Genomic DNA, 8,347 nt, shown 5'->3' on the forward strand with positions numbered 1-8,347 from the left:
GTTCCAATGTGCCCTTCGTTGGGCGCTGATTATTACGTTTTCCTCACAGGACTTGTTTTACTTTTGCTAACACTTGATTTACCTTCGGGAAAAGAGAACTGTGCCTCAAGTCCACTCGAATTAGGTGAGGGAACCACCTTGAAAAATGTGTTTCTCTTATGGCAAATATAGGAGGCCCTTGTTATCAAGGGTAAGACATGCCTGAGAGGTACTCCTGACTGACTCTAAAGTACAGATATTTTATACTGAGCCGAGGAGAAGTTTCGATTAGAAAGGTATCTTGAAATGAGGTCACCGAAACGTACGCAAGTAAGGTTCGTACTTAACCCACAATGGAGAGTAAAATTGCAACAAGCACATACTAATTCATAAGGGACACACCAAGAACGAGTCAAAAGTCGATTCTGCCATGTTGTGATTTTGATAATACATATCTTAAACTTTATAGTTGACTTTCATAGCATGAGCTTAAGAAAAGGCAATTTTTACAAAAAATGTTTCGAGGCAGCATTCATTTTCCCAAAGGCCTCTTCCAACTCTCGTTCAAATCATTATCTTTGGAAGGGTTAATTTTGTCATCTTCTTTGTTGTATTTCTCTCCTCTAATTGTTAGTTTGGCTAGGTCATTGTTGGTCCACGTCATGCAGGCCTGACTTATTTTTCAACTTCGTGAAGGCTTGTGTTCTTCCTAACATAGGGCACTGTGTCCTATCGACATGACATTAGCATTAAGACTGACCACCACAAACAAGAATTCAGCCCAACAGGCCCTTTAGTACATGACTATCTCTGAAAGGAACTCATCTTACAAGTAGTCATTACAATTTTTATGTCCACGCCAATTTTTACATTCATATGTCATCTTCTAGCTGCAGGGACTCAAAGAGTGAAACAATGAGGGGCACCTGGGTGGCTCAGTCGGTTAAGCGTCCAACTTTGGCTTAGGTCATGATCTCATGGTTCGTGAGTTCAAGCCCTGCATCAGGCTCTGTGCTGACAGCCCAGAGCCTAGAGCCTGCTTTGGATTCTGTGTCTCCCTCTCTCTCTGCCCCTCACCCACTCATGCTCTGTCTCTCAAAAATGAATACATGTTAAAAAAATTAAAAAGTGAACAATGAAAGAGTGAGGACTTCACCGTACACAAAACCAGAATGTGGGAAGACTTTGGGACAGGGGAAGGCTTCCTTTGCAGCCACAGCGAAACATTCCCCAACCCTTGTCACATATTTTCAAAGTTCGCTCGTGTTGAGCTACCTGATGCAGTTATCTTTTGTGTAACCCTTAAAGGTTTTGTTTTCCCTTTTGTAAGTCTCTTATTATTAATTCAATATTTAGAAATGTCCTAATTTCCTAGGATGCTATTGATTCCCTCCCTTCTTTCCCTTTCTTCCTGTAGAGGACAGAACAGGCGGATCCTTATCTTCTCACTGCCCCAAAGCTAGGCTACATGTGTGACTCAGTTTTGACCAAATAGATATAAGAGGCAGCTTCTGGTAGACCCGATAGGCCATTCCCCCCACCACCCCCATTACAAGGAGAGAAGCACACGAAGAGAAATTTCACTCCTTCCTCCATCTATACCTCTTCTTCTTGCCTTTGAATGTGGTCCACTGAACATGTCTTGCCTGAAGTTACAATTACCACCTTGAGACCATGAGGTGAGGAGCCCAAGAGAAAAAAGACCCCAAACCTGCAGATTGTGTTTAAGGCTCTAAATTCTTGTTGATGTTACTGACTCATTGACTCACCTGTGGCACTACCTGTCTCTGTAATCCTTGTGAAATGAACTGTTTTTATGCTTTATCTACTGCTAGTTGGCTTTCGGATTATGCACAGGTGGAAGCATTCCTAAGGCTACACAGTCATTCATTCAACAAATGTGTATCTGGTGCCTGCTCTGTGCCAAGCACTGTTTCCGGACCTGACACTGTTGCAGTGAACGAAACTAAGTTCTTGCTCTCCTAAAGCCTGCAGGCTACTGGGAGTGGGGATGAGACAATACACAAATAAATACACTACATAGCAGGCTGTGACCGTGGCTGGGAAGAAAAAGCATGACAGAGAGTTGGCGTGTGTGCTGTTTTGCATAGTCTGTGAAAGCCTCTCTGACACGATGTTTGAGCAGGGGCCAGAAGGAAGTGAGGCAGCAAGAACGAGGGTGTCTGAGTGTGGTCATAAGCCCCTAAGGCAGTCCCCGATGGCCTCCACCCCCTTATTCATGTCCTGCGGAGGCCCCTTTTCTTGAGTGTGGCTTCCTGACTCCTCAAGAACAGAATACGGTAGATGTAAAAGATATCACTGCTGAGATTAGCTTGCAAAACCCCCTGTGACTTCTGGCTGGGGCACCCTCCCTAGCTGGTTTGCTCTGTCACGTTGTGAGAGAACGCAGGGATGAGGGGGTGAGAGGCCTCCCAACGACCACTTGAATGAGTTAAGTGTTCCCCCCACCCCACTCCTGGCTGAGACTTCAGATAAGATGACAGCTTCTATTCACAGCTAGACTGCAACCTCCCAGGGGCCACTCAGCTGAAGGCACCCCGCTAAGCCACACCATGGATTCCCGGCCACCGGAACTGTAAGACAGTAAGCGTTTTGTGTCGCAGCCACTAGATGTTGGAGTAGTTTGTTATTAAGCGATGATCTGGGGGAAGGGAATTCCAGGGGGGGTTTACACATAAATGCAGAGGCCCCCAGGTCAGCAATGCGCTGGATGTGCCCAAGGAAAGCAAAGCGGCTGATGCGGCTGGCGCAGAGTGTGCAAAGGACAGAAGCACAGATCAGAGGAAGTGGATGGGGTTGTTCCAAGAGCAGGGATTGTTGAGAAGCCACTACAGTTGTCTAGAACTCTCTCCAATGAGGGCATCCTTTAATACACATTAAGGCATAAATTATTAACAAGGCTTTTCGTTTTCTCATGATGTTCGCTTGGAAGCCATGTTGATCTCTAATACATTGAATTTCAGATAATTTCATTCCATTGTTTTTAAAGTAAGCTCTACCCCCAGCGTGGGGCTCCAACTCACGCCAGGATCAACAGTCACGTGCCCTACTGACGGAGCCAGCCAGGTGGCCCAATTTCACTCCGTTTTTTGTTTAAAATTTTTTTTTGTTTTAAATTTTTAAATATGTTTATTTATTTTTGAGAGAGAGAGAGAGAGAAACAGTGTGAGTTGGGGAGGGGCAGAGAGAGAGGGAGACAGAATCCGATGCAGGCACCAAGCTCTGAGCTGTCAGCACAGAGCGCGACGTGGGGCTCGAATTCATGGATATGAGATCATGACCTGAGCCAAAGTTGGACACTGAACCAACTGAGCCACCCAGGCACCCCTTCACTCCATTTTTTGGCACTGAATGGGTGTGGCTGGAAAAATGAGACAAAGAAAAGGGGGGAAATAATGGCAAATGGGGGAAAAAATAGAAAAAAAGCAAAAGTCACTTAAGTCCTCTGAAGACCAGCAAACTAACCCAGAAGAATCTACAGTCTGAGGATACCAGGTCTACGCAGGAGGAAACTCCAGACACAGCTGTAAGGTGGACGAGCTATGTTTAACTGCTGTAATTGCAACCAGATTTCGGATAGCTACACAGGCCAGACAATGGGACCACGATAAAAAACATATTTGAAGCAAAACACCATTACCTGCTTTCTTGCCTTCCCTCCCTCACCAAAAAAAAAAAAAAAAAAAAAAAGAATGAACAAATACATGTAGCATCTGCATGCACATGGTCAGGTTAGCTTAGGCTTGGGACAATGACATAAATCAAGACTTTTGTGTCATTGTAATTCTTAAACCCTTACATTGTTCCAACATTCAAGATATTATTTGGTTATAGTGTTTGGTAAATACTCCGTAGCTGCCTGAAAATCTTGCCCTAAAGAGCAGAATCTAAGAACCAACATTAAAGATGCCTAATCATGTTGCAGTGATCTCAGAAATAGGTGGCTTTCTAGAAGGCACTAAGACTTAGTTGAAATTTTTTAAAAATTACTCTAGAATGAGGTGCAAATAAACAGTGCAGAAGAACCTATATTAAATCTCCTATTCGGTACTTCTTTTGGTTCCAGAGATGAAGAAAACTCATAAAGACTAGTTTTTCTCAATATAAGCTGCATTACTATTTGGCATGAAATGAAACCAAGAGACCCCACTCAATTTCCTAATTTTCTTTTACAAGGCACCCAAAAAAGTAGCTATACCTTTATTTTTAAGAATTTAATATGGAACTGTGGTTTTCAGTTTGGAAAGTAATCCTAGACAAAAGACAACATGTTTCAAAAATGCAGCATGGTATCATTTTACCAATTACCCAATAAGTACAGAACTGAATTCTGAATGGAATTAAATGGTCCTGGGACAAACCGGTGTGCCCTCCTCAGAGGACAAAAGAAGACAGGCCTATTTTTATCCTTTCATAAGATCTCAGTTCCATAAAAAGGAAGCATTGGTCTCCACCTACCCAATATCAGGAACAAAATATAATGGATGTTGATCAAGATAAAAATGACCGACAAATGTCTTCCAGAAAAGTTCTAAAATGAGCTTGATCACTCTTGTCCCATTCATAAATCCTGGAAAGGACAGAAGAAGGAGAAATGGAAGGCGTTCCTGGTCGTGGGCAGAGCCATTAAGACTCCCGTTCCTTCCTCTGATTCTATCACCTATGTTGGAGGAAGCTCCGTGCACTTGGAAACAGGACACCCGGTTCCATTACCGGTTCTGTGACTTGATTTATGTTTTCGACCATGAGACCATAAACTAGTCAGGACCCTTGGAACTGATTTTCGAAATGCAAAGAACTCTGACACCAGCGTGACACAAGGCGAGGGGATTAAGGTACAGAAAAGAACAATGACTTGCTCCAACTCGCAGCCCATGGCAGTACCAGAATTCAAACCCGGGTCCATCAGACGTTACGAGACTTCGCGAACCACTCAATTTTCTCGAGAGTAAATGGATGAAAAAGACTGTCTACCAGCATGGCTCCTGGAAACTTGAAAGGTGCAGATGCGGGCCAAACAGCTGAACATCGCTTCCCAAAGCGCCCAGGCGGCGTGGAAAATTCTGTCCACCTAAGTGGAAGTGGAGAGACTGCAGCCCCGCCCCAGGAAGCCCCTCAGTCCTCCAAGCAGGGCTCCGTCGAGACCGCACTCCTCACCGCAGACGCCCCTTCGGGTGGCGCGGCCCGGCCAGGGGCTGGGGAGGGGCAGGGGGACCGAACCGAGAGCGCATCCCGTCCCAACTCACCTGTCACCCGGGCCGCGCCAGGGCGCACGTGCAGGGCCTGCGGTCACGGACGGGGTCGGCACTTGGGACTCCACGCCGCCCTCTCCGAACACGTCCCCTTCTAGACGCAGCCCCTGATTGCCAGCCCGCGGGACCCCCGCTTCCGCCTCTGGCTCCCCTGGCAGTCACATGACCAGAGGGGCGGGGAGCAGGGCGGGGCGTCATGTGACCGCTCGCCGGCGCCGGCTGATGACGCGAGAGCCCGCGCTCGCAGTTTCAGCGTCTAGAGAAGGGAGTTGAGGAAGGAGTTGGGGTCCGCGTGTGGGCGGTCCGGGTGCAGCCAGAGAGAGCTGGGTCGGACATCCAGGTAAGGCAGAAGCGGGGGGTGATTATGGTGAGGGTCGCGGGAGGTGTCGCCTCCCTCTCGGGCCCTCCGCGGGTGCCCTAAGCTGGGGTCCGTCCGCCTGAGGTACGGTCCTGGCTCTTTGCACGTCGAGCAGTGAGGCTTGGGCAGGCTGCCCCCTCCCCGAGACGCCATCTCTCGGTCCTGCGGCCCTGGTACGGAATGGATCACGAATTCTTGATGCAGATTAATCCGGTTGGAGGTGTCTTTAAAAGTAGGGCCTCGGCAGCTCATGTAAATAAGCTCTCTGGGTCTCAGTTTCCTTTTCTTTCCTCTACATGGTTGTGAGGATTAGGATAATGAGAGTGAAGCGCCAGAGCGCCAGGGTATGGAGCCCCCGTTTATGGCGAAACGGAGGTTGCTGCTATTGTTGTCAATTTCAGTTCTTGGTCGATCGCCTGTGTTGTGTGAGGAGCTGTTTTACATGCTGTAGAACGTGTCAGGGGTCTAGTTTAAGCTGCTCCCAGGGTGAGGGAGTGACAGCCATGTGAACAGTTGTGATGAGTTTATAATAGAAGTGTGTGTGGGGGGGGGTAGTGGTAGCATGGGGGGCACAAGCAATTGGTTGTATGGTTAGCAGGGTAGAAGGTTTCTTAAAGATGTATCCTTGCATCTTGTAAAAGGAGATACAGCTCTGGCTGGACTCCAACAGGCCCCCATGGATTTAAAGGCCAACATAGTGTCTGTAAATTATTTTTGTGCCTATCACTGTGCTGTGCAGAAAGATGGGAGAGGGAAACAGTATTTTTTTTAAAAATTATTTAACTATCTATTCATTTATTTATTTACTTATTTATATTTGAGGAATGAGACAGAGAGCTAACGGTGGAGGGGCAGAGAGAGAGGGAGACACAGGATCCGAAGCAGGCTCTAGCTCCGGCCTGCCAGCACAGAGCCCGATGCAGGGCTCCAACCCAGGAGCTGAGAGATCATGATTTGAGTTGAAGTCCGGCACTTAATCGACTGAGCCACCCAGGGGTCCCCGGGGAAACAGTATTTTTTTAAACAAATATTTATTTATTTTGGGAGAGTGCTAATGGGGAAGGGGCAGAGAGAGGAGGACAGAGGACCTGAAGTGGGCTCTGCACTGACAGGCAGACAGCACAGAGCCAGATGTGGAGCTTGAACTCCCCAACCGTGAGATCCTGACCTGAGCCAAAGTCGGACACTACGGACTGAGCCACCCAGCTGCCCCAGGAAACAGTATTTTTAAGTTAGCTAATCATTGGTCCTGTCTGAAGCAGATCTTAGACCTGCTGTGGTCTGAATGTTTTTGTCTTTGCCCTTCTCCCATTCTTAGGTTGAAATCCTAATGCCGGTGGGGTGGTATTAGGAAGGGGGCCTCTGAGAGGTGCTTAGGTCCTGAGGGTGGAGCCCTCAGGAATGGGATTAGTGCCTTTGGTGAAAGAGGCATCCAGGGAGCTGGCTCCCTTGCACCTACTACCCGGTGACAAGGACTGCGAAGGCCTGGGGGCTAGGAACCAGGAAGAGGCCTTCAGAATGCAACCCAGCTGGCACCTTGATCTTGAACTTCCCAGCCTCCAGAACTGAGAGGTACATTTCTCTTGTTTATAAGCCACCCAGTCTGGTCTTTTGTTACAGCAGCCTGAACAGCCTAAGACAAGCTCTGTTAGGGGAGGCAAAATAACATGCTTGGGAAAAACTCAGAGAAACCTCGTCTTAAGCTTTCTTGGTAACCATAGATTCAGGGAACAAAGAGATTATTCTTACTGGAGAAGGCTCCAAGAGGAGGTTGATTTAAACCCGGGGTTTTCAGTCGCTGCATGATTGACATTTTGGGCCCGATGATTCTTTGGGGTAGGGGTGTGGGTGCCACCCTGTGAGTTATGTACTTAGCTGTACTTAGTGGGAGAAATAGGGAAACGTGCGTCTATGCCATCTGTCCTCTCCATCCATTCTCTTTCCCTCTCAGCCTGAGTCTTTTCCCTGGAAGGAAGCTCTATGCTTCCCCCCAGCTCTATGCGAGTGTGAAGTTTCATTAGCGTAATGGGAATTTTGCATGCACGTCATAAGGATAGCTGCTATGTGCTAGACGCTTCCCACTTATCCCGGATTATATTATTTCCCATATACATTGTGTGTTTTGTCAGCTCCCGCTGCTGTTAAAAAATAGCACAGACTATTTTTAAACAATAGAAATTCATTTCTCACAGTTTTGGAGACTAGAAGCTGGAGATGGGGTTGCTGGTGTGGTTGGATACTGATAAGGACCCTCCTTCTAGCTCACAGTCAACCCCCGTTATGTCCTTACGGTGGAGAGAGAGAGAGAGAGAGAACTCTGGTGTCTCCTCTTCTAAAACGAACTCTGATCCCTTCCTGAGGGCTCTACCCTCAGGATGTCTAAACCTGCTTATCTTCCAAAGGCCTCATCTCCAAATACCAACACCATGGGGGTTAGGCTCTCAATATACAAATTTGGTGGTGGGGGGAGAGATGCAGTTATCTTAGTGTTCTTGTTTTCCATACTAGTTTGATTCTAAGAATCATCTGGGGTTATTCATAAAAATACTGGTTTCCAGGGCACCTGGGTGGCTCAGTCGGTTAATCATCTGACTTCGGCTCAAGTCATTGTCTCACGGTTCATGGGTTCGAGTCCTGCGTCGGGCTCTGTGCTGACAGCTAGCTCAGAGCCTGGAGCCTGTCTTTGGATTCTGTATCTCCCAGATCTCTCTCTCTGACCCTCCCCTGCTCACAGTCT

The 8,347-nt window shown here is 47.3% G+C and overlaps 1 protein-coding gene and 1 long non-coding RNA gene across 3 annotated transcripts in view; one reads left to right on the forward strand and one right to left on the reverse strand.

Annotated features, from left to right (window-relative positions):
* Positions 1-4,199: 4,199 nt before the first annotated feature.
* On the reverse strand, positions 4,200-5,410 carry LOC115279256. The gene is made up of 2 exons (XR_003903309.1): positions 4,975-5,410; positions 4,200-4,570 (listed from the first exon to the last, which is right to left on the reverse strand). It is a non-coding gene; the product is annotated as an uncharacterized LOC115279256 (long non-coding RNA).
* A 68-nt stretch (positions 5,411-5,478) lies between these two features.
* The window catches only part of NSMCE2 (NSE2 (MMS21) homolog, SMC5-SMC6 complex SUMO ligase), a 209,958-nt gene continuing 207,089 nt past the window's right edge, over positions 5,479-8,347 (forward strand). Inside the window, exons 1-2 of one of the 2 annotated variants that reach the window (XM_029923849.1) lie at positions 5,479-5,592; positions 6,929-7,182. The gene's annotated coding sequence lies outside the window, so the exon portion shown is untranslated. The remainder of the gene's footprint in view (positions 5,593-6,928; positions 7,183-8,347) is intronic. The other variant, XM_029923848.1, reaches the window with a different exon arrangement.

This window comes from Suricata suricatta, chromosome 15 (assembly GCF_006229205.1).
Source record: "Suricata suricatta isolate VVHF042 chromosome 15, meerkat_22Aug2017_6uvM2_HiC, whole genome shotgun sequence".
Classification (NCBI taxonomy): domain Eukaryota; kingdom Metazoa; phylum Chordata; class Mammalia; order Carnivora; family Herpestidae; genus Suricata; species Suricata suricatta.